A 9,385-nucleotide genomic window follows, 5' to 3' on the forward strand; every position below is an offset into this window, starting at 1 on the left:
AAGACACAGTGCCAATGACATAAATCCAAGGAAATACATCAATAGTACATCTCGAACATGTAGGCAGTAGTACATCCCGAATATGTAGGCAGTAGAGCATTTGTATGTAGCATCCATAAGCATGTAAGACATCAAAAGTACATTCCAAGATACAACTTTGGCAAGCCAATAAATGGCTCAAGTAAGCTCCGAGAATCCAAGGTCAAGCCAAGACCGAGCTCCAATAGTAATAGGCTCCAAACAATGTAACTAGCATGTAGTAATGGCATAGGCTAAGCATGTCAAGACCGGTCAGACATAAGCAACATACATGCCATAAGTACATCCAAGATGGAGCATCCAAATGCTTTGCAAAGAAAGTTCAAGCTCAACCAATGATCCTGAATCAAAACCAAGCTCTATGTTGAGCCCCAAGTGTCAATACATCACCATATATGTCTGAAACATAGCTCGAAAAGCATAGGCATAAGTATACATGAGTAAAATGACTTCAGCCCAACTGTGTACAACAGTGATTTACTATTCAAAACTGATAATTTTAGCACCAAAATCAACTCCAAATGGTTGCCAAACAATAGGCATACATTCCCCTAACATCCGGGCATCAAACAGGACCAACCGGGCATCAAATGACAATGCCAAACAAGCTTAGCATCAAATGTCAATGTAACACTATCATAAACTGCATGTGGACTGTTATGATAGTCCCAAAATAGTGTTAAATCAGTCCAAATGCTATGCCAACACATCAACCATCAAAACCAAGCATCAAAGCATGTTCATATGCCCGAAATGGAGCCTTTCCAAGTGCCAATGGAGGGGGAGAGCTACTGTTGTGACTATCAATGTTGAAGACACATATGGAAGGGCTGCGTGATTCCACCAACTGTAAATGCTAGTCTTGGGGCTGCAAAAAATGGTGGCCAAGCTTTGGAGGGATCCGGTTAAAGCTAAGGAAGGCCTCAAACAAGCTCCAGCAAATCTTGTTCAAAGGCAAGTGAGATATGAAGCAAGGAAGCTTCAATGGTGGCTGCCCCAATCTTATTTACAGCCTGTGAGACTTGAGAACTGAAGTAAACCCTGAAGAAAATGATCAAATACCTCTGATGTAATGCCCTAAAGGTGCCCAACAATGCCGGGAAGGTGCTCGGGAAGCCGGGGAGTGACGGGAGCTTGAAGGAGTCGGATATGGCTGTCGAGAAGGAGACCCAATGCAAGTAGGGAGTCGATGGGATGCTGAGAATGTCACGAACCAAGCTCAAGAGTCAGAAAGCAAAGCTTTGATACCAGTTGAAAGGGAGTGACGGATCGAAGGTTGGACTCGAGAGCTATGGTGGGAGAGCAAGAGTAAGAAAGGGAGAGACTAGAAATGGGAACTCCAACAGTCACAATGTGTGACCGAGCCTTCCTTTATTCAAACTGTCACTAATAGAATAAAGAATAAAGTGACAGACGAGGCGCCCACCACTTGCAGTGTGCAATGGCAGTGATTGTCAGTGTAGTAATACACAGATGGCTAGGCAGAGGCACCTTTACCCCCAACATGCCAACCATGATCAATGTCCACAGGCCATGCACCATTTTCATACAATCCCCACTCAATGACATTTATCTCAGACCCATGGTTAAGTAAAGCAACACAAGGAGTTTCACATTCCCCTATTTTCACTACCATTTCAGTGGTAGCTCTAGCCCAATGATTTCTTGTGTAGTGACTTCGAGGAATAAATCCTAGAGTCTCTTCTCCATATTGTTGCATTTTCCTTACTCCACCATACATATTGCTATAAGACAATGCATTTTCAGCCACTTTCTTCTCTTTTCCACATGCTGTCCCCCACTGATTAGTAGCATCCTGCATAGATAATCTAGTACTTACTTCATGCTCATATTCAGCACGAATACCCAACAAACTAGTTTCCTCTTCAAATAATTGCAGCAATGCACTAGTGGTATCACCAAGAAACTGACACTTCCTTTTAATTATGTCAATGATCTCATCATGAAATTCTCGCTTGGCAATGCCAAGCATCTCTCCCAAGGTAAATTCCACCCGACTGTTTAAGATCCGTTCTTCAAGAACCTTCTTAAGATCAGTGGCCGTCTCAATGTCAGATTGTAACTTATAACCTAGCTACTTGCCCTTCTTTTTTCCCTCTTGTTTGTTATCCTGCTTTTTCTCTTGACTGACCTCTTCCATAACATGCTCGGGAGGTGGCTGATTTGCAGCTTTAGGCTGATCCATACTTCTTCTTGTCATTCTTTTAGATGTCCTTGCAATATCTTCATCTCTTTTTCGTTTTTCTTTCACAAGTACATCCGTGTTTTGTACCTTTGCTAAATATGAATACATTGAATATGCATCTACCGGTGATTCCCAACCAGTTGTACCACGAATGTCTTGCCCTGCATGAGACATTTCACTATCAGTGACCTTTCTCTTTTCAATTGTATGTAAAGCATATGTCCATATTTTAGCCTTTGGACCAACCATCACTTGGCTATGCATTCTATCTAACTGTAGACCAAAAGTAGAAGCATGTACCGCCGCATAAGCATTTCGGACAGCCAAGTCTTCCAACAACTTCTGCATACCTCCCTTTCCAAAATTCAAAGCAAGAGGTAATCCCGTTTCTTGTGCATGGATCTTGCCATCTTTTCAAAAGATAAGCTATTGTGCCAAGGCCTCCTGATAGGTAGCATAGTCCTTTCTCTCGTGCTGCAAACTATCACACCACATACATATTTTTCCAAGTTTAGGGGCTACTGCCCGTCCCCTTTCCTCTTGTCCCTTTTCATCCAATTTTGGAACCTTCAATTGAAGATCCTGCATCCCTTTGACCAATTCATCCAAGACATCTTTCCTAACAGAGGGAACAATAGCAGGTACAGCCATAGGGTTAGCCACAGAAGCAGGTGGCTTACTAGATACTTCAATTGTTTTGCTCGTAACAGTGGGCAAGATAGAGACATGCAATCTTTCTCTTCTTCTATGCTTCTTCACAAGCGCAATAATAGCTTCCTTGACATGTCTCCACTCTATTTTCAAACTTGTCTCTGTAGTCTAATCCTCCAGCAAATCATCAAGCTTCTCTTGAAGCTCAGGATCAGCTAACTGTAGAAACAATTCAATTTTTTGACTTGCAAGAGCTTGTTGTTCTGCGAGATCCAACTGCTCAAATCGACTTTCAAATTCTCTTAACAATTCTGTAGCCACAAGACCCTTATTGGGTTGTATAACCCACTCCTAAAAAGTCTTGCGCGTAATCAAACTGGTATTCTCAATATAAAATTCTTCCTTGAGTATCTTCTCGAAGGCTACCCAACATCAGCATCGTGCAAGTATAATTCAGTAATCCGTGCTTTCAGTTCATGAATAGTAACACGTAAAAAATACCGGCTCCATGCAGATTGAGTCACTCCAAAGAATTCCATCCTCTGAGCATAGGTATGTACATATGTAGATACATTCTTGCCATTGAATAACTTCACCTCACGCTCAACTACTTGCAAAGCATTCATCACAACACTTTCTGTTTGAGCTAAAGCTTGCATCACCTGTTGTTGTTGTTGTACCTGCATAAGCATATTCATATTTTGCACCAACTATTGCAAAACATCACTGGAGAATGTATTCAAGATTCTCCCATCTTGTCTTTCCTTCTTCTGTGACGACCTTTCACATCGGGTTCACCTATGTCGAAGGGGTTTTTGTCGAAATGTCGAATCCATCGAGGATCAGAAGTAGAAGGAAGTAGAGATAGGAGATGGAAGAGAAGATAGAGAATACCCAAGTGGTAAACACGACAAAAACAAATCACAATGAATTGAATCAATATGTATTCAAAGAACCTAGAATCTTCGCACTACTCAGAAGCAATCTCCAGGCATTAGATCTCCTGGAGCTTCTTTGTAGAACAAAAAGTGCATAAAAATTACAGCTTCTCTGTTACTCGGAACACAAATCTGATGCCTCCATTGACTTCAAAAGGGAGGTAAAACCCCAAGACACTTGATCACAGATCTCCTAGATCACTCATTCTTCTTCTTTCAATTCAATCTGCAGTTTTGAGCCTGTTTACAGCGATCGCGACGTGCGCGATTTCGTCAATTTGTCCCTCTTATGAAAATCCCCTAATAGGCTGAAAAAGCCACTTGCTTTTTGCATGCCATCCTAATCTAGAAGCTTTTCTAACTTTTTCAGATTTTTACAATAAATAATATCGAATATAGGCTAAAATTATCCAGAAATCTGGTATTTTTGGATAATCCATGCAACTCACACTAATACTAATGACTCAGATCACATTGACTCTCTTGATTAATAAGAAGTCGGATGATGATGCATTCCATACTTTTTCACACTATGTCCTCATAACATCACGATACCACCCACAGCCCCTGCCATTTCTGTTCCCCCTATCCCCTTCCCTCCAACTGCCTTGTGAAGAAATTAGAGTGCAAGCCAACATTGAAGTGTGTGCACAAGAGAGAGAGGAGGCACAAAGTACAAGAACAAGTCTTGCTTATAAAGTTGCTTATGAGTACAACTATGGTCAACCCACTCTATTAGTTGATGTAGACCCATGGGTTGTTTATATAGTCCCAACTGGCTAGGGTTAGGGTTTCCCCTTCCCCTCAGGACCATTCACACCTGCCTACCCTTATTCATATGCCTATATTCTCAACACCTCCCTCAATGACACGTGGCATTGGAATACAAAGCATAAGAGAATTCCCCCCCTTAACCCAAAATAGGATGCCTTTATAGATCAGGCTACAAGGATGGTTATAGGTAGAAAGGATACATGACTTATAAGAGTTGATCATTGGTGGATTAGGAGGCAAAATTGGCCTCCAATTCCTTAGGTACTTCAGGATGGTTAGGACATTTACTGGTAATATGTCATGTCTTCTTACATTTATTAGATTTCATATTTTTTGGGTATTTTTTCCAAAATTATTTACAATATGCCATTTCTTCTTACAAAAAGTGCACTTATTGACAATTGTATGCACCAAGACTTGGTCATGGGATGTTGAAGTAGATGTCTGACTGGCGATTCCTTCTTTGTGATTCCTTTTTTCTTCATCCAAATAGGATTTGATGGTACTTGCCAAGGTAGGATAGGGAATATTAGTAAGAGTTGTTACAAGTGTGGGAAAGACCTTTTTAATAACTTTTAAAAGAATGGCAATAGCATCCTCATCATGGATTGGTGCTTACACTGAAGAAAGCTATACCATGATGCCCTTCATATGAGAAATAAATTTTCCCAAGCCTTCTCCTTCTTTATATTCCAAGTTGAAGAATTCAATCTTAAGAAAAATCTTAGTGTTTTTACCTGTAGCACCAAAGATATTTTAAAGCTCATCCATTTCTCATTGGTAGTGGAGAGCTGATCAACATGACGAATCAAGGATTCATCTAAGTGTAACATGATTATTTCTTGAGCACGTTGATCATCCTTCACATTAGAAGGATTTGTAGAATCAATAGCTCTAGTTCCTTGAATGAGAGGCCAATAATCTCTCTCCATCATTTTGTACTTAATGAGTACTTTGCTGAAGGTGAAAGTCTTTGCCATCAAATTTACAAATTTGAGGATGAAGGTCGGCATAGGATGAGGCTATAGGAAGGTCTTACTACTTGCTTAGTGCAAGTAGAAGTGTCTAATCCTTTACAAAGGGCCACTAGTGCAAGAACGAAAACAATATAGATTTTACAATTAAAATTGCAAGGATGAGAATGGTTGAAAATCATACATATGGAGTATTTCAAAAATAGGACTTAGGTGGTCCTTGCCTTTAACCAACCCTTTTTTTATGTTTGATTGTTTTCCTTGGCTTTAGTGAAGTAAACTTAGACTGCACTTTCATCTTCTTTTGATGATGTGGCTTATTAGAGGAGTTCTTGGTGGAACAAGGCTGATCAATCAACTTTATGCTATGGGATGAATCAGAGGAGATTACAATAATACTCATTTCTCTGATTTACCAGTAACAAACAATAACAAACACCAACTAAATACATCAGTAGTGCTAAGAAGCACTTGCACCAACTTTCATTATTCTACTCATAACAAAGGTCGAACTTCACGAGCTTAGTGCCCATGACATGAGAAAAACCATTGCATTTGAGCTCCACAGGGTAGTAATTGATCTTGACAAAGGTTTTTCAGTGATTAGAATCACTGTTGATAATGCCCAGATTAAAAAATAAGTCAAATACCCAAGCTTGCAAGCTTTTGGCTATAGTAGACTATGACCCGCAGTTAGGGTTTTGTCTATAGCAGCAAGTAGTAGGAAGAGAGTTAAGCCAAACCCTCTTAGGAGGGAAATTGGCCTACTGTAGGGGCTACAAAAGCCCTATGATGGCCGCCAGGATTGCAGCCCCTGTAGTGTGTACTGTTGTACGAATCCTCTTGCTACCATAGACTGCACCTGATTTGCGAAATGAACAATGTCGAGCTGAGCGCACACCAATGTTGGGGTCTGATGCGATGTGTAGCTCATCCATGAGGTGTTGGACACTTCTCCAAAAGAAAGCAGGAAGAGACGCGGCCTGGTTTGTCCTCCCCAAGCCCTCCAAGGTTAGGGATGTGATAGGCAGCTATGGTGGAAGAAGAGAATAAGATGACATGAACAACTCAAGTGCACTTAGTGGGGTAATGAGGTTGAGAGAAGCTAAGGATTAGAGGTGGGTTTGATACCATGTGAAGAAATCAAAGTGCAAGCCAACATTGAAGTGTGTGCACAAGAGGGAGAGGAGGTACAAGAACATGTCTGATTTATAAAGTTGCTTATGAGTATAACTAGGGTCACCTCACTCTATCAGTTTTGATGTAGACCCATTGGTTGTTTATATAGCCCCAACTGGCTAGGGTTAGGGTTTCCCCTTCCTCTCATGACCATTCACACATGCCTACCCTTATCCACTCCTGCATAAGGAGAGTTCATATGCCTAATCTCTCAACACGCTTGCTTCCTTAGTCCCCTTTGTTTCCCCCCTTAGCCACCCTCCCCTTGGCTGCCCTCCCTTTTGTCTCCCCTCAATCCCCATTCCCACCCTACCCCCACCCACCCCACACCTTTCCTTGTTCCTACCCCCCAAAAATGAAAAAAAAAAACAAATCATGTTCTCGCCACCTGCCCCAGTAAAAACACACACACACACACACACACAAATATATACATACCTACATATATACATATGTATGTATATGTGTGTGTGTGTGTACACACACACACACACACACACATAGACACATATATATAGATGTATGTATGTATGTATGTATATATGTATATACAAACACAACCCCATTTCATCCTCCCTTCCAAGTAAAAAAATTTGCCCTTCCCCCACCTTCGAACCACTTGTGGTCGTTCGCTTGCGAGGTGCAGTTTGTGATCCTTTAAGCAGTTGTTTACGCGCAAGGACACACGTGTGCTCTTGTCTATGCGGCAACGGGATTGTTGATGTTCACATGCAGTCAACACATAGTCCACCTCGGGTAAGAAGTGAGAAAAAATAGCCAAAAATTACCTAATATTTTGGAAAAATCCAACAAATTTCCATGAACAATTTTTAGGTTTTGTCTTACTAATTGAATTGTGTGTGTGTATGTGTGTGTCTATTTATATATATATATATGTATATATATATACTCAACGCATCCAAATACATATAAATAAATAAATAACCTAGAAATATGAAACCAAAATTAATCAAACAACGTATACATGTTGTTTTGGTATCCTCGCTTAGTTGTAAAATTTTCAACTTGTTGAAGTGTATGTTGGATTCAATCGTGGTCATGATCATTTTTCATCCTACTAGTTGATTTGTGTGCACATTAAGATATACTTGCATTCATACTCTACTCTAGGTACCCCATTCCTTTCCTTATTTTCTTTTTGCACCAAATATCACAACTAATTGCTTGAAAGAATTAGTTGATCACATTTTTCACACTGTCACATGAAATTCGCGCAAGAGTTTGTGAAAGTCGTTTGCCACAAGGATGCTATGTGAGATGTGAGAAAAGGATTATGAAGAGTACTCAACTCAAGGAAAATACAAAGAAGAAGAAGTTTAGATACAAGGAGAATACTCGAATTAAGTTCATGAACTAAGGGTAACTTTTGTTTGGATAAGAAGATGGAGCCAATATAGACTCGAGTTCTCCTCAAAGCTCAAGTTGCCAATTTGATACACTTCTTCAATTTAAGGTTGAAACGTGAATGCAAGTTAAGTCGTAGTGTTTGCTCTCTCCATGAATCTTTAGCTTCAGATTATATTCATATTTACAATCTTCAGTTGTGAGCATAGCTTGACTCAATGATGCTCTTAATGATGGTGTGCCAAGCAGTTAGTTACAAGGTGCAGCATGGGAAGCAACCCATAAAGGACAAAGCTTGTGATAACAACTTAGCGTGTGAGAAGACAAAGACTTGGGGCAAGAAGGTGCAGCATGGGAAGCAACCCATAAAGGACAAAGCTTGTGATAACAACTTAGCGTGTGAGAAGACAAAGACTTGGCGCAAGGAATATCCATGAAGGTGACGATAACGTCATTACTTCTTTGTTATGTCAACACAACTAGGTGCAATGTGCTACTGAAGGTAGGGTGATGACAATTCACAAAACGGCACAACAGGTGGCTCACACAACAAAATATCTGGGATAATGATATTGGTAGTCGTATTGGCAACCGTTTGTGCCCTCATGATGGTCTAAACTCCATGAGCTATAGCTCATAGATAAGCTCCTTCAGAACATGGGCTTTCTATGGTCAGGATACTTTGACTTGAAGTCTTTACAAGCACTAATTGCTTTAAGATAGTGATTATTTTGATAAAGCAGATTGTTGATCTGCAGTGTGGTATGATCCTTCACATGCAACTTTGCAGCTTCAGTCTCTTGCTTTGTACGATCTTCCTCCTGTAAAATTATGCAATTAATCTGATGCAGGCTGAGAAACGCCACAGAGGCCTGTGCTATGAGCTCCCGATTCCCGAAGCTCTCCATGGTTCTTGCCTTCCTTCGTAATGAAGAGCATTTATGTGAGAATCTCCTCGAATATTGGTCCTCGTCTTGGCGAGCACTTCGTAGGACGACTTCTCCATTGGAGCAGACAGACGAGTGGTTGGACTTTGCTGCGTTTGAACCTCGGAATGCTCAGACTTTTCTTTGCTAGATAATTGTGTTTAGAAAAAGCTCGGTAGTTGCTTTGCCTATAGCCCAACCCTCAAAGGCAGTGATGCTTTCGAGTGCAGGCCGTCGCTTCTTTTTTCGTCAACTTCCTTCAGTTGTCATCCCAAAAAGCACGTAGAGATGGCTAATATTAGCTTTGCTTTTCCAAAGCTTTACGATCCCGTC

Source organism: Lygodium microphyllum, chromosome 16, assembly GCF_053477565.2.
Source record: "Lygodium microphyllum isolate KBCC chromosome 16, Lygodium_microphyllum_v1.1.10, whole genome shotgun sequence".
In the NCBI taxonomy this organism is placed as follows: Eukaryota; Viridiplantae; Streptophyta; class Polypodiopsida; order Schizaeales; family Lygodiaceae; genus Lygodium; species Lygodium microphyllum.